The sequence below is a fragment of the Homalodisca vitripennis genome, unplaced genomic scaffold (assembly GCF_021130785.1).
Source record: "Homalodisca vitripennis isolate AUS2020 unplaced genomic scaffold, UT_GWSS_2.1 ScUCBcl_1258;HRSCAF=4654, whole genome shotgun sequence".
NCBI classification, from domain to species: domain Eukaryota; kingdom Metazoa; phylum Arthropoda; class Insecta; order Hemiptera; family Cicadellidae; genus Homalodisca; species Homalodisca vitripennis.
Window position 1 is genome coordinate 91,784 of NW_025777390.1, and position 21,077 is coordinate 112,860.

The window sequence follows — 21,077 nt, forward strand, 5'->3', positions numbered from 1 at the left end:
GTCCTCTTCACTAAGGTGAGTCTTTCGTGTAGTTAAATTATTAAAGATGGTTTTAATATTAGGGTGACTTGCGCTTATACGTGTTAAGTTCTTAAGTGCCGCTAGGATAGGTCTGAGGTCCGCTACAGTGTATGTGTCTATAGATTGTATTCCATTTTTATTTAATATTTATACTATGTCACTTTTGGAAGTCCTGTATGTGTCTAATGGTATTAAATCTTCGTGTAGTATGGTTTCCATTTATTGATACATGTCCATTGACGTCCCTAGTTAGTTTACTTGGCGTTACTATAATTACGGATTTGAGAAATTTTTGAGTTATTTGGAAATTTAATTTGTCTTCTAGGTAAATGAGTGGTTTGTCACTGAAGTAGGTTATTTTAATTAAATACTTTCTTATGAATATTATTTAGTTCTAATTTATACCTAGCCTATGAAACTATGTGCTCGCCCATGTAAGGAATTTGAATGCCAATCCAGTTTTAGCGCCTCAACCATGTAAGGTTTTGTAAGTTTGGTTTAGTTTAGATTAAGGTTTGTGAAATATTATAATATATTATGAGCAAGGGTTGCTGTGAGAGGATTTAATAATAGGTTAGATTGGCAGTACAACACCCTCAAATAAACCAACACATATCTTATTTGTGACAACATCTCATTAAATTGATTAAAATTTTAATTAACAATTGATAACGTCAACCGACATATTAAGCACACATTTTAATACCTTAATACTTTGAAGACATGTTTAATATTAAATTATTCATTACAATTTATTTTAATTTAATTCACTATAACATTTACTAGTAATTTTGTAGTTTTGCAATAAATATGAGTTCATGGACTAACGTGAGAAACTTTCTTTTAAAATATCTAAACATTTACATAAATTTACATTTTCGAAATTGTGAACATTTCTTTTAATTAGGCCCTATATTAGGTACATGTACCTTGAAATTGTAAATGATTAATGAACACTGATATATATGTATATTACTAAGATCCTAAAATTACTTACATTTTATTGCACTTGACACTTATTACGCCTAAAGATATTTTTCCCGCACACGAACACAAGCACTGGCACTCCCGAACGTCGCTTTTCGAATTCCCGTCCTCGACCTCCCCTCTCCTCCTTGTTCTTCAGTTTTGATGTTTTTGCTCATTGACCACGCCTCTGCCAAATCTCTCCATCATAATTGGTGAGTACCAATTTTTCATATCAGCATGGCTGTCCCTTACATCGTCGCACGGTTTTTTAGAAATAAGCATTTCCGCTGCTTAAACAAGCATTTCCTGTTTGTTCATCATCAGTGTCTGGGCGGATGTGCGTATCCACTTACATCCGGAGGATGTTTGTATCGAATTGTAATACAAGACTTCCTTTTCCAGCAACTATCTGTACATTGATTCTAAGAATTTTGTTATACTAATAATTACGTATGTCTTACAAGTTGGTAGGATTGTGAGCATCATCTGATAAGGAAATCTTTCAAAATAAGGCGCTACACGTTACACAGAAAAAAATCTATTCATATTTGCGTAGCAGTGAAGATAACACAGAAAAACGTAACATGAACCATGGCCATGTCCACTAAATAAAGCAGATATTCAGCTATAGCATACCTACGGGTAATGGATATTACACAGGATGTCAAGAATTGTGAGGTTATGAACTGTTATATCCAGGCGTATACATTAACACTACAGCACATGTAATCAAGCGGAAAACTTATAAAACCAATGTGAGGTGGTTAATACTGTAAAAATTACATTGAGCCATATCGTTAATGTTAAAACTTAGCTTTGAAGCAAAAAAAACATACATACATTACTACATACATTTGATACATTACTTAGGTCTGATCAAATTGTACTACTCAAAATAACAAAGATATGCAACAGTAGAACTCTAGAAATATTAAATGTTTTCCTAACTGTTATAACACTCACAAAATTATTTTAAAAGTGTATTCATTTTTGTCCACTGTTTTTAAATCCATTGAAAAATAAATATACTTAAAATTATTTTAAACTGTTATCAGTAATTTTGAGTTTTGTTTAAAGTTTGTAGTAGGTGGTAGTTTGAAAGTATAGTAGGCTTTAGTAAGTTTGCCATCAGTATATGTTACAATATGTATAAGTCAACGTTATAAGAATTGAAATATATCCTCTTCATTATTTGGGAAGATAACTAGTACATAATTAAATAAAGAAAAGAACTTTTAAACACACAGTTTATTATACATACCGCTAGGAGAATGTATTTATACACAAACTTATATAGGAGTCATAAATAGATTTTGCAGACCAACCGTTAAGTCAACATTCGACTCGTGTGTGTTATCTTACTATAACTGTTGTCATAAGGACGTCCCTATCTCTTACTACACACACATCCAGAAACAGGACCTCTATCTCCATGGTTACGCGAATGGAGAGATCCCAGCAGTAGTCATAAGGTTTCATGTAGTTATTTTTTAGTAAGTAGACTTTTTGTTAGTAAGTCTCTTATAAAACATTATGCACAGTTCTTTACAATGCATTACAGATTTATTTCACATTCCTTATAAAACCACAATTAAAATATTTATTAAGAAGTAGCAAGGGCTTACCATATAAACTGTATTCTTATTTTGTCAAACACTTTATTTTCGTTTGTTAAGTCGTTTCAATAAGTGGTGAATATAATCATTTGATATTAGTTACCGCCAAGTGACTGATGTCTTTCAACACAAAAACTTTAGTTTCCAGGACATTTAGCGCCCATCCATCAGCCTCTGAAGACATGTCGAGTTGTTATCAGCTGTCTTCTTCTCTTATCAGCTGTGTTGACATTATCGTATAAACAATCAGCTTCTCATCATGGAAAGTGACAAAACCTGCAATTAATTATATCTATGTAGTTTTACTAGAAGAATTAAATTTTGGTATGAGCTGTAACTTTAAAACGTCTTGTCAGATTTGTCGTACTCAATAATAAACAACATTCCTTAACGTGCTACGTGAGTTACTCTAAGTTATACACAACTTTGATTATATTATAGTAAACGACCACATGACTTCCTTATAATCTCCCCCCAGGGTATACAAAGGAATATATTGCCGGATGTCGATGAGTAAGTTGATGTACGAGATTGATAAGACTACATGACTTCCTTATAATCTCCCTTCAGGGTATACAAAGCAATATATTGCCGGATGTCGATGAGTAAGTTGATGTACGAGATTGATAAGACTACATGACTTCCTTATAATATCCCTCCAGGGTATACAAAGGAATATATTGCCGGATGTCGATGAGTAAGTTGATGTACGAGATTGATAAGACTACATGACTTCCTAATAATCTCCCCCCAGGGTATACAAAGGAATATATTGCCGGATGTCGATGAGTAAGTTGATGTACGAGATTGATAAGACTACATGACTTCCTTATAATCTCCCTCCAGGGTATACAAAGGAATATATTGCCGGATGTCGATGAGTAAGTTGATGTACGAGATTGATAAGACTACATGACTTCCTTATAATCTCCCTCCAGGGTATACAAAGGAATATATTGCCGGATGTCGATGAGTAAGTTGATGTATGAGATTGATAAGACTACATGACTTCCTTATAATCTCCCCCCAGGGTATACAAAGGAATATATTGCCGGATGTCGATGAGTAAGTTGATGTACGAGATTGATAAGACTACATGACTTCCTTATAATCTCCCTCCAGGGTATACAAAGCAATATATTGCCGGATGTCGATGAGTAAGTTGATGTACGGCATTGATAAGACTACATTTAAAATTTCCTGTGAAAGATCCGCTAAAATTGGAAAATTGCGTTTTTGGCAGAAATTTTGTAAATTCACATAACCGCACGATTGGTTTACTGCAATATTATTGCCTCACGCTAAAGTACTTACTACTCACGTTGGGAGTAGTGTTGGTCGAGGTCTCACTCTTTTCAGGTAAGCGACTTCAACATCGAAGGAACCTGACGATTCACTCTGAGTCCTGTAATATTTACTGATACCTTTATTTTTTGACGTGAGTTAAAACCAAGTTTTGTGAGAAATAATTAATATCCCCTTCAATAGCCGATCGTGTGGTTATCGTTTAACCGGTGTAAGAGTATTAATTGGTCTAAGGTTTACGAGGAAGGGATTTGATTGTTCCCAGTGCCTTGTGTAGAGTCAGCGCGAGTTTAGATGATTAAAAACTCACTTAGCCGAGCATCATCAAACAGGACATTAACAGTTAATGGGTGCGCGACACACAGCTGGCTAATGGTAATGGTGATGGAAGCTTTTTGTTGTCTGTAGTGTAATAAAACTCCACCCAGATTGGTGCTGTACTCTCTTATTATTTTTACCGATAACATATTGTAGAACCCCAACACACACACTTTGAGATTGTGATTGAGTTTGATTTCTAGCTATTACTCTGTAGTTTTTTAGTAATTTTCCATGTTTGTATCAGCACCATTGCTATATGTTTTGACGAGGGTAGCTCTGAAATAAACTACCAGCTACCCTATTGCTCTTATAGATGCATGAATTGTAATATGATTGACATTAACATTCTATACAGTTTTTATCACAACTAATATAACGTGTTATATATGCTTGTCTGTAGTAGCCGTGGCCGTTCTATTAAAGCAATGCTAGCCCGTGCTTGTTGATAGGTGTTTAAGTTTCTTAGAGAGTAATAGTTTGAGCACAAAATATTATTTATTAAGGTATAAATATGTTTGTGTAAGATATAACTCATAATTTATTATTAGTCGGTTTAGAGTCCTAGGAGGTCTAGAATGGATTTACTTGTATCAACAAAGTGTTATAGACTAGTGATATATGTGTTATAGATACTGAAGGTGAGTAGATATAGGATCCGTGTAGCCAAGAGGTTGACAGGATATTGGGAGGCAGACAGATGCCAGACAGCGGGGTCTCCCCCAGGCTGCAAACACTCGTATCCCGAGAGTTGATGTTTCTAGAAATCAGCTTCCATATGTCGAAACTTCCGTACGAACCAGAGTAATGAAAAATTCCGGTAAGAATTTCATTGCTACCGTGACCATGATTATACGCAGAAAATGTAGGTATGGTACCTAAAACAATACAAATCTTTGTTTAAACTCTATTTTTTACGATGGAAGGAATTTTCGAAGATTTTCTATATGATGAGAATATTTTTAAGAAACTTCAAAGATCCTATGGTAAAAATTACAAAATAATGTTTTTAATACCAAATAAATTCTAATATACTATTTATGGATATATTTAAATATATATATATATATATATATATATATATATACGAGTATTTAAAATATATATAAATATAAGACAGAGAAAAATGCAATGGCCAATAGGCCAGTGGATTCTTCATTCATCAACACGAATTTGCGTGCGAGCCAAGGGTAACTGTTATTTTTAAAATTAAAGCTTCCTTTTGATCAATAACATCTTGACATGTGGCACGTGCAACTAAAGTATGCTTGATGGCAAAAATGGTACAAGCAATTAACGTTATCCAAAACCCACTTCTCTAGATCACGTGTTCATCGATTCCCTAAGTGACAAAATATACAACTTTTTTAAAATAATTAATATTTATTAACACAATAATGAAGCACCAGTGAAAAGTTTGAAAGTTTGGGATTAAAAAGTTTATTACACAACTTTAAGACACGGCTCGGATTCCTTTGTTTGATTACTTGGATACCAAAAGTTGTTAATAGCTATTATTTGGTATTAATTTACAGACACTTCCTGGAAATAAATAATTAAAATTGGATACTCAAAATATCTCTTTGCCAGAAAATATAGACACCAGTTTTCGATTGCTTCCTATAATTTATACATAAATAAGTAAATAAATAAGATTGGACTAAAAAATAGTAAAAAGTGTATCCTAGGACAGTGAAATTAATTAATGTTTATGAACATATATTTTATGTACTACCAAATGTCTGTTACTTAAAAGAGTAATATAAATTATAGACTAAAAGTTATATAGACATAAAACTATGAATGTTTATATCCTTTATTGTTAAAATATTTGCTGTATTGCGCTCTTAGTTACCTTTCAATGTATATTTCAGCCTAATTTAAAACAAATTAAGTACAAAGTTAAAAGTATGAAAATGTAAATCTTGTTTTCACCGACTTTTATTTATCGTATCTAAATTAACGCTAAATACTCGTTGTTTAGACTTGCGTTTAACGTTAAAAATATTATAACGTTATAAGAGACTGTATTGTACGAACATTAAACAGTGTTTAAACTCCTACAATAACATATTAGGTATTCACGTATTACCTCAAATCGTAAAAAATAGGGAAGAAATCCGATTGTGTTATTAATTTATAATTTACCTTTTGTGGTTGTTTGTGAGGAAACCTTCATTCTATATCATATATGACAGTAGAAATGAATATAAATAATACTAATTGTTGATTCTACTAGTTATCAATTAACAGGGTGTCTTGTCAGGTTATCATTTTATGTATTGGATATAGTTCCAAAACATAACCAACAGAGAAACAGTAATTCTATACATATACTGTAAGCAATAATTATCTGAGTAAAGTCCACTCTTCTGGCAATGTATTCGTATTTGTCCTTTTTGTCAGCTCTAGTGTACTCAGTGACAATATTTACTGACTGTCAGTGTCTGACAGCACGACACGTATAAATAAACTATAGCAATGTATAAGTCCTCTTTGTCAGCTCTACTGTATTCAGTGACAATATTGACTGACTCAGTGCCTGACAGTACATACACACACATATAAGTCAACTGTAGCAATGTAATAGTCCTCTTTGTCAGCTCTACTGTACTCAGTGACAATATTGACTGACTCAGTGCCTGACAGTACATACACATACATATAAGTCAACTGTAGCAATGTAATAGTCCTCTTTGTCAGCTCCAGTGCACTCAGTGACAATATTGACTGACTCAGTGCCTGACAGTACATACACACACATATAAGTCCACTGTAGCAATGTAATAGTCCTCTTTGTCAGCTCTACTGTACTCAGTGACAATATTGACTGACTCAGTGCCTGACAGTACATACACACACATATAAGTCAACTGTAGCAATGTAATAGTCCTCTTTGTCAGCTCCAGTGTACTCAGTGACAATATTGACTGACTCAGTGCCTGACAGTACATACACACACATATAAGTCAACTGTAGCAATGTATAAGTCCTCTTTGTCAGCTCCAGTGTACTCAGTGACAATATTGACTGACTCAGTGCCTGACAGTACATACACACACATATAAGTCAACTGTAGCAATGTAATAGTCCTCTTTGTCAGCTCTACTGTACTCAGTGACAATATTGACTGACTGTCAGTGTCTGACAGCACAACACGTATAAATAAACTCTGGCAGTGTATAAGTCCTCCTTGTCAGCTCTAGAGTACTCAGTGACAATATTGACTGACTCAGTGCCTGACAGTACATACACACACATATAAGTCAACTGTAGCAATGTAATAGTCCTCTTTGTCAGCTCTACTGTACTCAGTGACAATATTGACTGACTCAGTGCCTGACAGTACATACACACACATATAAGTCAACTCTAGCAATGTAATAGTCCTCTTTGTCAGCTCTAGTGTACTCAGTGACAATATTGACTGACTGTCAGTGTCTGACAGCACAACACGTATAAATAAACTCTGGCAGTGTATAAGTCCTCCTTGTCAGCTCTAGAGTCCTCAGTGACAATATTGACTGACTCAGTGCCTGACAGTACATACACACACATATAAGTCAACTGTAGCAATGTAATAGTCCTCTTTGTCAGCTCTACTGTACTCAGTGACAATATTGACTGACTCAGTGCCTGACAGTACATACACACACATATAAGTCAACTCTAGCAATATCTAAGTCCTCTTTGTCAGCTCCAGTGTACTCAGTGACAATATTGACTGACTCAGTGCCTGACAGTACATACACACACACATATAAGTCAACTCTAGCAATGTATAAGTCCTCTTTGTCAGCTCCAGTGTACTCAGTGACAATATTGACTGACTCAGTGCCTGACAGTACATACACACACATATAAGTCAAATGTAGCAATATCTAAGTCCTCTTTGTCAGCTCCAGTGTACTCAGTGACAATATTGACTGACTCAGTGCCTGACAGTACATACACAGACACATATAAGTCAACTCTAGCAATGTATAAGTCCTCTTTGTCAGCTCCAGTGTACTCAGTGACAATATTGACTGACTCAGTGCCTGACAGTACATACACACACATATAAGTCAACTGTAGCAATGTATAAGTCCTCTTTGTCAGCTCCAGTGTACTCAGTGACAATATTGACTAACTCAGTGCCTGACAGTACATACACACACATATAAGTCAACTGTAGCAATGTAATAGTCCTCTTTGTCAGCTCTACTGTACTCAGTGACAATATTGACTGACTCAGTGCCTGACAGTACATACACATACATATAATTCAACTGTAGCAATGTAATAGTCCTCTTTGTCAGCTCCAGTGCACTCAGTGACAATATTGACTGACTCAGTGCCTGACAGTACATACACACACACATATAAGTCAACTGTAGCAATGTAATAGTCCTCTTTGTCAGCTCTACTGTACTCAGTGACAATATTGACTGACTCAGTGCCTGACAGTACATCCATACACATATAAGTCAACTCTAGCAATATATAAGTCCTCTTTGTCAGCTCCAGTGTACTCAGTGACAATACTGACTGACTCAGTGCCTGACAGTACATACACACACATATAAGTCAACTGTAGCAATGTAATAGTCTTCTTTGTCAGCTCCAGTGTACTCAGTGACAATATTGACTGACTCAGTGCCTGACAGTACATACACACACACATATAAGTCAACTTTAGCAATGTATAAGTCCTCTTTGTCAGCTCCAGTGTAGTCAGTGACAATATTGACTGACTCAGTGCCTGCCAGTACATACACACACATATAAGTTAACTCTAGCAATGTATAAGTCCTCTTTGTCAGCTCTAGTGTACTCAGTGACAATATTGACTGACTGTCAGTGGCTGACAGTACACACACACACACACACACACACACACACACACACACACACACACACATTTTGTCTGCTAATCTCAATGACAATATTTACTAACTGTCAGTGCCTGCCAGTACAACACACTGTGACAATATTGTCCATAGAAAGAAAACACTTTTTAAAAGTTGTGGTAGTAACCTTAACATAAACTACTCCAATCCAAATTTGATATTTTTCTGATACATCCTAAAGTACCTATTATTATTATTAATTATTTGTGTGAATTCATTAAAAAGGTATGACTTTTATACCGCTCTCGTATTTGTTTACACTATTTAAGAAGTGGTTTCGTTGACTTGCCCTAGGTCTCTTCACACTATCTCTTCGAGCTACTTGACGTGTTCTCTACTTAAATTCGCTTGAGTTCTTCGATGATGATATGATAGATGGTGTACATTTTTTATAATTATGACACAAATATTAATTTAATACTGTAATACTTTAAGAAGTCACTGTTTAAAATATTGTTTTTTTCCCAACTTATTATTGTTCAACAATGTTAAATACTCAACTATATACCTCTTCTTATGTAGATCCTACGATATAGTGAAATTAACTTTACCTTTACTATTATTGTTAGGATATAGATTATCATATCCTAACTATCTTATCTCCATTTAGAGAGCGCATTTATACCTGAGCACCTATTTTAAAGTAATGCTAAGAGGAGGAGTGCCTAATGTATTTAAAACTAAAGGGTTTTGTTTTAATTCTTTTTTTCTTTACTTTACAATCTTTGTATCTATAGTCGTGTTATGCAAAATGGGTAAGTTACAAGATTACAAATATAGAAACTTATTTTATACATACAAAAATAAAGTAGTTTTGGCGTTCGGTATTCTCAAAATTGTTATTAGACTCATGTAAGCTATATATTTAAATTTAAATAAGTTATAGCAGTAAGTTGGCTGTAACTTCGCTCTGATGGATGAGTAGTTAAATGTTCATTAAATGTGTTTGTACTTGGATTGAGGAATATCATATGGTTTATTACAAATAAGACAAAAATGCATATATTGCACTGTAACATATAATATGAGCATGGCAAATTTTAACCCAGAGAACCGTTAGTTTTTTTACGACTTGAAATCGTGCGCGTAGGAGTTGATGTTCATGTCCGGCCCAGTAAATAAGCTAAGGACTAGGTCAACGATTTAGCGAAGGCAACCGTGTTGTTTATGGTAACTCCTCATTGGTTAAATTCATACAAATCAAGTCAGTAGCACTTTCTTTGGCAATAGGTCGCTATATAATTTCAAGGAAAGAGTTACTGTAGACGTAATTTAATCATTAGTATTAGAAGGTGTGATAACAAATTGAAATCTTAACAGCCTACCGGGTTCCTTCGTGACAGCTGGCCGAAGTGTTCAACGTTCGTGCGATTCCCTTCAGTGTGTCCTGAGGAGATGACCAGTGAGGACGTTTGCTAGTTAGAAAATGTAAGGGTTCAATTTTATACCCCGTTTTTTTGTTCTTAAATGAGAAAACGTTTATTTATTTTATTTTATTTTATTTTATTTTTATTTATTTTCCAACGGCAGCAGCCAATTTACAAATACAAACATAGATAGTAGATACAGCGGAAAATAAAATTAATACGAACAGATGAAAAATCTACATAAAGTAATAAAATAGGTATCATACAAAATTTGATAATAAATAATTAGTATTCAAAGATGTAACAGTTATAAATATCCAAAACATAACAAAAAATAAAAATAGATTAACAAAACAACAATAATTATTCAAGTATGGAGCGAACATAGATAAATTGTGCTAATAAATTAAAATATAATATATAACATTTAACAAATAACAGTGAAATTAAATAAATACAACATATAATACAATGAACATGCACTTAACACAGATTAAAGCTAACTACTGCAGGTCTTAATCACTAGTCCCTCACAGAAAGAAGAGAGAAGGCCTGCCGGCGAACCTGGTGAAGTCCATCGAAGAACAGGTCACACCCAGACGCAACCTGATTTCCCAGGCGAATAAACCTTGCGAAAGGACTGTTGAAGTCGAAGTCAGTTGAGTGGTATCTTCGACCCAGCAGATCTCGAGATCTTGTGTTTGCCGGAACTCTGAGGTCGATTTCAGCTAGGAGATCTGGAGAGTTTCATGCGACCATTTACTATCTTCCAGAGAAGGACAACATCAGCCACGTCACGTCGCAGGGCAAGAGGTGACAAGTTCAGATTGCCGGACAGTTCCTCCACAGGCACATCAAGATAGGCAAAGCCCAGCCGGACACCAATCAAGCGAAGAAAACGCCTTTGTAGAGCCTCCAGTCTTGTCCTATTGCCAACAGTGTAAGGCGACCACACGGGACTTGCATATTCCACAAGCTGTCTCACAAGGGAACAATACAGAGAGCGAAGAGCAGAAGGGTTGTCGATGCCTCTGGAGAATCTTGCTATGAAACCAAGCATCTTGTTTGCTTTGCTACTGATGTGGTCTATATGTCCAGAAAATCCCATGTCGCTGGCAAATATAACGCCTAGGTCTTTTATACACTGGGACCGTGGAATGGATGTACCAAAAATGGAGTATACGTATATGACTGGATATTTGATGCGGTGATAAGTTATACAATATAATGATAGTTTATTTTGACAGGTAAATGTGTCGATTAATTTCGTCGATAGTCGTCGTCGTCGTAGTCCTTCCATTAGAAGGAGTTAATTTGAGGTTAGGGAACCTCTCTACTCGGGGCAGTGCAGTAGTAGCCGGAGCTCCGATGTGGCCGCTGCAGCGTCCTGCCGACAGACTGACGAAAACGCGTTTCTGCGCATGACCGGCTGGCGTTTAAAGGTTATTTTTGACGATGGAAGGATTGTGAAGGAAACAGGATTTTTCCGGATATTTGACATCGTTCAGTGAAACAAGAAAACATTAACACTACGTTTCGAGATCTGCAATCTGATCTCTTCTTCAGGTAAAGAACTAACCTAACACATAATTACAAACTAGGTTAAAATAAACAAATCTTACTAAAGCGTTGTGGCACGCCTAAGTCAGGAATCACAACCTACATGTTGTTGTCAACTTCACTAACACTAAAGACATGCACTTAATACAAAACTATACAAAACACTAATCATTAAAACTAAACTACGGAATATAGGTCACAATACGTCTTCACTCGTCTACTAACCACCTACGACTGACCAGAGGGACTAGCCAATGGCAATCGTGACGGCTGGCTAAAACAAGATGGCGGAAATACAAGGGAAGGGGAACAGGAATGGGCCTTTTCGTTATTATTGGTTCATGCGAGATGAACTTCTTAAAACCATATTGTGACTCCGCATTGGTTTATTACTAATATCCGATCCGTTTGATACTTTTGGTTTTCTCTTTAGTTCATTTTTTAGAATTGGCAACCAAAGCGGCCTAATCTCGACTGATGGTTGACTGATTGGTTGGTCTGCCAATTTAATGTATGTTGCCTCAATTAATTTCCTTTTGAAGAAATGTGGTTCCCGATGTATTATGTGGGCTTCATCCCAATTCATATGATGGTCTTCGGACCAACAATGGTGTGCAATTTTTGACTTTTCTGTGAAACCCTTTCTCGTGTTTTCTTTGTGTTCTTTTATCCTTACGTTTAGTGGTCTTTTTGTCTCGCCTATGTATTCCCTATTGCAGCTACATTTTATACTGTAAACACAGTTTTTTGGAATCCTGTGTGCCATTTTTTTGGTTTTGTTTTTACGAGACTTTGTCTAAGAGTGTTGTGTGTTTTAAACGCGGTTCTAATGTTGTACTTTCTACCTACTCTTCTAATTTTCTCCGATAATCCCGGCACATAAGGGATTGACATAAACGCAAATTTATCACAATTCTGTTTTTCTGACTCAGGAATGATTCTTCTGGTTCGTTTGCACTTATTAATTACTAATTGAGGGTATCCATTGCTTCTGAGATCCGATTCAATTTTCTTAAATTCTTCTTTTAGTCCATCTTTATCTGAGCACAAGCTCTTTGCTCTATCAAACAACGAGTAGGCTACTCCTTCTTTGACAGATTTTTGATGGTTGGATTGATAATTTAAATATTTTCCTGTGTGTGTTATATCTTTCGAAAAACAGTTGTCTTAAGGACATCCCTATCTCTTAATACACACACATCCAAAAAGGGAAGCTTGTTTTGGACTTCCACTTCCATTGTGAGGCGGATGGAAGGAGAAATACTATTGATGTGATTCAAAAAATTATTTAATTCAATGTCTCCATGAGAAAAAATAACAAAGGTATCATCCACATACCTCCACCAAATCTTCGGTTTGAACTGAGCTGAAGCCAAAGCTTTTCGCTCGAATTCCTCCATAAAGATATTGGCGAAAATAGGAGACAGTGGAGAACCCATTGCCATCCCCTCATCTTGACGGTAAATTTTACCCTCTAACTCAAAATAATTGCATTGAGTGCATAGTTCTAACGGTTCCATAATTACTGGCACGGGAAGTTTAGTTCTATCCTTTAATGTTTGGTCTTTCTTTGAGACGTGATTTAATAATTCCGAGAGTTTCTGGAACTGGTACATTTGTAAATAGACTTTCGACATCAAAACTCGCATGAACCAATCGACATCTCGCATGAACCAATAATAACGAAAGGGCCCATTCCTGTTCCCCTTCCCTTGTATTTCCGCCATCTTGTTTTAGCCAGCCGTCACGATTGCCATTGGCTAGTCCCCTCTGGTCAGTCGTAGGTGGTTAGTAGACGAGTGAAGACGTATTGTGACCTATATTCCGTAGTTTAGTTTTAATGATTAGTGTTTTTGTATAGTTTTGTATTAAGTGCATGTCTTTAGTGTTAGTGAAGTTGACAACAACATGTAGGTTGTGATTCCTGACTTAGGCGTGCCACAACGCTTTAGTAAGATTTGTTTATTTTAACCTAATTTGTAATTATGTGTTAGGTTAGTTCTTTACCTGAAGAAGAGATCAGATTGCAGATCTCGAAACGTAGTGTTACTGTTTTATTGTTTCACTGAACGATGGCAAATGTCCGGAAAAAATCCTGTTTCCTTCACCGGCTGGCGGTCTACTTATACAGCCGACCCGACAAGGGACAGGGAGTTTTGCCTGCGGACGTCGTGGTGTGAAGTCGATTCGAGGAGAGGAGCCCGGTACGGAGAATACGCATTCTCCTTATATCGTATATTTGGTGGGTCACTACGATTTGTAATCGTTAAGTAAATTTAATAATTCGGTGCGTAGAACAGCCGTTTATAGGTTGTCGCGGTTAGTGATAGTAGTGTATCTATTAAATATAGGTTCTACTACCCTTCACTACCTTTCCTAGTTTGCAAAACGTATATTTTGCATCCTATAAGCCGTATAAGCTTGTTATCCTATTCCTAAGATTAATAATTCGGTGCGTAGGATAGGTTAGCAGCCGTTTATAGGTTATCGCGGTTAGTGATAGTAGTGTATCTATTAAATATAATTTCTTTCTACTACCCTTCACTACCTTTCCTAGTTTGCAAACGTATATTTTGCATCCTATAAGCCGTATAAGCTTGTTATCCTATTCCTAAGATTAATAATTCGGTGCGTAGGATAGATTAGCAGCCGTTTATAGGTTATCGCGGTTAGTGATAGTAGTGTATCTATTAAATATAGGTTCTACTACCCTTCACTACCTTTCCTAGTTTGCAAACGTATATTTTTGCATCCTATAAGCCGTATAAGCTTGTTATCCTATTCCTAAGATTAATAATTCGGTGCGTAGGATAGGTTAGCAGCCGTTTATAGGTTATCGCGGTTAGTGATAGTAGTGTATCTATTAAATATAATTTCTACTACCCTTCACTACCTTTCCTAGTTTGCAAACGTATATTTTGCATCCTATAAGCCGTATAAGCTTGTTATCCTATTCCTAAGATTAATAATTCGGTGCGTAGGATAGGTTAGCAGCCGTTTATAGGTTATCGCGGTTAGTGATAGTAGTGTATCTATTAAATATAATTTCTACTACCCTTCACTACCTTTCCTAGTTTGCAAACGTATATTTTGCATCCTATAAGCCGTATAAGCTTGTTATCCTATTCCTAAGATTAATAATTCGGTGCGTAGGATAGATTAGCAGCCGTTTATAGGTTATCGCGGTTAGTGATAGTAGTGTATCTATTAAATATAGGTTCTACTACCCTTCACTACCTTTCCTAGTTTGCAAACGTATATTTTGCATCCTATAAGCCGTATAAGCTTGTTATCCTATTCCTAAGATTAATAATTCGGTGCGTAGGATAGGTTAGCAGCCGTTTATAGGTTATCGCGGTTAGTGATAGTAGTGTATCTATTAAATATAATTTCTACTACCCTTCACTACCTTTCCTAGTTTGCAAACGTATATTTTGCATCCTATAAGCCGTATAAGCTTGTTATCCTATTCCTAAGATTAATAATTCGGTGCGTTAGGATAGTTAGCAGCCGTTTATAGGTTATCGCGGTTAGTGATAGTAGTGTATCTATTAAATATAATTTCTACTACCCTTCACTACCTTTCCTAGTTTGCAAACGTATATTTTGCATCCTATAAGCCGTATAAGCTTGTTATCCTATTCCTAAGATTAATAATTCGGTGCGTAGGATAGGTTAGCAGCCGTTTATAGGTTATCGCGGTTAGTGATAGTAGTGTATCTATTAAATATAAGTTCTACTACCCTTCACTACCTTTCCTAGTTTGCAAACGTATATTTTGCATCCTATAAGCCGTATAAGCTTGTTATCCTATTCCTAAGATTAATAATTCGGTGCGTAGGATAGATTAGCAGCCGTTTATAGGTTATCGCGGTTAGTGATAGTAGTGTATCTATTAAATATAGGTTCTATTACCCTTCACTACCTTTCCTAGTTTACAAACGTATATTTTGCATCCTATAAGCCGTATAAGCTTGTTATCCTATTCCTAAGATTAATAATTCGGTGCGTAGGATAGGTTAGCAGCCGTTTATAGGTTATCGCAGTTAGTGATAGTAGCGTAATAGGTTCTACTACCCTTCACTACCTTTCCTAATTAGCAAACGCATATTTTGCATCCTATCAGTCTAATAAGCTTGGTATCCTAATCCTAAAAATTGAAAATTCGTTGCGTAGTACAGATTAGGAGCAGCTAATAGTTTATCGTAGTTAGTGACATGTTTCTTTCAGGTTAACTTTATATGATAATTTTATGATATTAGTATAAAGAAGGAATTTGTTTGGTTTGATATATTTAATATTTATTTTTTGTAAAGCCAAAACATAAACTCAGCTTAACACAGCACAACAACACACTGAAGAAAGAAGAAACGAGCAGACGATACAGAGACCGGTTCGAGTCTACGGCTGTGGAATAAAGATCTCGCGGACCACCGATATTAAAAATCTGTTTTCTCACGCACAAATAATTGCCAAATAGTCGAAGTTACAATAGAATTTATTTCTAAACGTAATATTTTAGAACGGGGCCTTGACAGCTCTAATGAATAAATGAATAAATGAATAAATGATTTATTTCCATATAAATAAGGTAAATATAAAATACATGTAATAAATGGAAATAATGTTGGCCTGTTACTAGTATATGGCCAACATGAGTTCAGTATTTTTTACAAAACATTATAAAGCTTGAGCACGCCTGCATTACTATAAATACAATTTATTACAAATCAAAATAAAAAATCCGCAGCATCTGTTGTAAACAACTGTGCTAAATTAACCAATTCATTGTTTACAATTTTACATTAAATGCAAGATTTACCATTTAGATTGAGATAGGCTAAGGCTAATAAAACGTAAATAAATTTGCAGATCAACACTTATTTACGTAAAATCGCGAAACATAGAACAGAAAACTGTGATGATATCGTTCCATTGAAGAGTGCGAATAACTGAATTTGCTCCGAACGAGTCTGAGATTTTCTGTTCACTTACGTTTAACCTCGTTTATAATCTCGATCTCTACCAGCGTACGGTGAGGGCGCGGGTAAGATAAAAATATAAGGCGATATCACAACCCTGGAATAGAACCCAGCACGACTGCGACTATCACGGCAGACGAAAAAAAAAAAAGCGTTTATACCGAAACACCTCACCAAAAATAGGTAGCTTTTTGAGGTTTTAGCCATAAATGTTTTATAACGAGATTAAATTGATATGCTCTCGTGGCTACCATTTGAGATGGCGGTTACAGTTTTAGGTACGTTTCTATGAAAATAACTGTTGAACCGTTTACATGTGTACCATTAATACGTACATCATTGAGTATTTGTTTTGTGAAACAATTTATAGTATTGATAATATTGAAGGAGCTCATAAGTGATAGAAAATCCCAGCCCTCTTGGCCCACTACATTTATTGTGAACATCAAGTGATAAGGTGTAGGAAAATGTAAAATAAAAATATAATTTTGAGGAATATATCAAGTTAAAAATAAGCAATATAACAGAGAAACGACTATCATTGAGTATTCACTGAGATATTGCAATATTACAGTTCGATATGCTGATTTAAGGACATGAAGAATCATAACGGGTGATAATGAATCACCAAGAGCATTACACCCTGACTGACCAAGCAAAGAAACATTACAGCTCAATGATATGAATAACATGTTCGGTTATAATTCATGAGCCATACATACCTGAGGTCTAATTCATAATAGAAGTACGTTATTCATGAGGTGAACAGCACTAGAGAGTTTACAGCACTAATCTATATAAGAGAGTAATAACCGGGATATTACAATGTTTCCTTCCCTCTGACCAATCATCCCTAGAGGGTACAACAAGGTTAAGGGTTTGTCAAAGGAAAACTTTTGTGACATCTGATCAGAGATCATTTGCAGAGCATCCTCCCGTATCAGGGTGCTAATTCTACAGTTCCCATTGCTGCAGCCCGACCAGAGTCCCATCTGCTAAGGACAGTAGGCGCTCCTCCTGGCTATAGCCCGAATGACAATGTCCAGGGGGGCGAGGTTGAGACAAACAGTCTAGAGCTGGATCTGGCGCACTAGGAAAAGCCCCAGTGATAGCAAGACAGGCCATCCTTTGGATACCCGCCAGACGAGCTACCACCATCTTGGCCTCTGTTTTTGGCCACCAGGACGACAGCTCCATACATTAGTGCAGGTCTGACTACGGAAACATAAAGCTAGTACAAGAGCCTCGGCTTCAGTCCCCAGGCCCACCCATCACACGTCTGTATTACATTAGAGACCATTTCCCCCTGGCGATGACCCTTTCTAGATGAGGTCCCAAGTTTAGAACCCTATCTAGGATCAAGCCCAGGCATTTGACCTCCGACTTCAGCTCAATTGAAGAGACTCTGAATAGAAAAGGACCAATGCCCTCCATCTGTAGCTTCCTGCTAAAAGCAACCACAGCATCCTTGGTGGGGTTGATACTGAGACCAACCTCATCACACCAATTTCCCACCATGTTCAGAGCAGCATTGGTCAGTTTCGTAATTGTTGTGTTGAATTTGCCACTCAAAAGAATCACAATACCATCTGCGTACCCCTGTGAAAAGACACCGCTACTATTCAAAGAATTTAGCAGTCGTCCACAACCAGGTTGCACAGGAGAGGAGAAAGGACGCCACCCTTCGGACAGCCCCTCATAGTTCTCGCACTAACACTTGCTCCCATGAGGGTTGTAACAACCACCCTGTCCGTGAGCAAGGCCCTTATCCAGTCACATATTTAACCATCAATACCACGTCTTGAGACCGCATTGATAATCGCCTGAGTGGCTTTAATGTCAAAGGCTCCCTCGATGTCTAGGAAGACACCTATGGCTACCTCTTTTGCTGCCAGCGTCTTCTCATCCTGCATACCAATTTATGCAGGGCCGAGTCGCATGACCTTCCTGGAGGGTAGGCATGCTGATTAGGATGTAGAGGTCACTTCAAAAGAGCTCCCTCCAAAACAAACCTGGCAACCATTTTCTCTATGGTTTTAAGAAGAAAGAAGGACAGGCATATCGGCCTGAAAAGACTTCGGCCGATCCATGCCAGACCTCCCCTGACTCGGTATGAACACTACTCTGGACACTCTCCTGGATATTGGAATGTACCTGAGGACCACGGAGGCTCTGAACAGTCTGCACACCTGGAGAAGGAGAATATCAAGCCCCCGCTGCAAGCAAACCGGTCTCACCCCGTCACCCCCAGGAGCTTTGTAAGGACTGAAAGAGTTGATCACCCACTCGATCCATCTGAAGGTTACGACACGGTGCGCCAGACTCCGCTGCAAATATGTCTCCCCTCACTGTCTAATGGTTGATCACTCTCATGAACAATACAGTCCGGAAAGTGTGTTCCCATCATAACTTTTAGAACTCTGTCCGGTTCAGTAATGTAAACACCTTGATCGTGCTTGAGACTACCAAGCAGCGAGGTGGGATTTATTGCTAGTAGCTGCTTTAGCCTTGCACAGCCGTGCACACTATCGATATCGGTGCAGAGCTTCTTCCAGGCTAGCCTTTTAGCCGTAAGAACCTTCCGGTTGTACAGTGCAAGAGACTCGAGGTAGGTCTCCCAAGCACCCCACGTTTTGTCTCTCCTAATAAAGCCCTGGCTCTCTTCCTCAACGACGCCAGTTCAGAGCTTCAATAGGCTACTTTGGATCTAATCCTATTAATAACACGACAGCTGAGATCAAAAGAGCCCAAAATCGCAGAGGTCAGACCGTCGGCAGATTTGTCCAGCTGCACCGCGTTGTGAATCCGTTTCCCATTAGTGCAATCAGATTTTAATTGTGCCCTGAGGTTTTCCTTGTGTACCGTTATTATAGCACATATATTAAATTTATATGGAGCTAATACTTTATAAATCAAAACAACTTTTCGGAAATACTTGATTTATTCCGAAATTTAAGTTTCACCAAAAAATTAACAAAGTTTACAAAATTTTGATTCGATTTTCTTCAAAACTTCACACCAATCAAACAAATCTAATTTTTAAGAGTCTGATTAAAAATGAATTAAAATTAAAATGAAACTAAAAATTTATACTTCTCAAAAAATGGTTTTAATTAACAAAATAAAATAAAAGTTCTCTTCTCAAAATACTCAAAATCAATATAACACAAAACTTGATATTAACTTTATGACCAAAATTTAATTCACAATACTTCAAAAAATTGAATTAATTCTCAGACTCTGAAAGATGGGAAACTTTAGAAATTTTAATTACAACAGTATAAAAAATCAAAGATATTAACTAAACGCTGGTACGGGACTTACTACTTTGAAGATTACGGAGGCTGATAGGGACTTAATACGCACTGAAGAAAATTAAAAACTTGAATTAAATTTACACCCGATAAAAGAAATTACTCTAAATCCCACACTATAGGGTTAGAGGAAGAGCTGCGATTCTCAACAGGACGTCTGCACCTTCTCGTCGTGGCTTCAAGACTCGAACTGATCCCCCTCTCTCTCCAGCGAGCCGGGTCGAAACGTATCGCCGTAGTCATCTCGATCAGCTGATTGACCGGTCTAACTAAACAATGTCCACGCACCGCGTCTAGTTCACAAACAGAGCCTACTTCCTACCGCGATTCAGCATAAATAATTACGTCTACGGTACACTTGTATGATACCCAGTTTGTGTTTCTCTGATTCCTATACGGAACTTTTTCCAGCACCAGTTCACTGATTTTAAAGCAGATGTGGGCATGATCAGAGAGAAAGGGCTCGTCAGACACATGCCAGCCGCGTATTCGACCAGCCATACCCTCCGTCATCATCGTCACATCTATCACTTCCCTACGCGTCCTCGTGCGAAACGTGGACACATTTCCCACATTTGCAATCATTAGACTACGGGATATTATGTATTCCAGTAGCGAATTACCTCCGTTGTTAGTTTTAGTGCTGCCTCACGCCTCGTTGTGCGAATTGGCGTCGCATCCAACCACCAGTTCTGATCCACTCCTCCCAACATGGTCCACCAGGGCAGCCAGC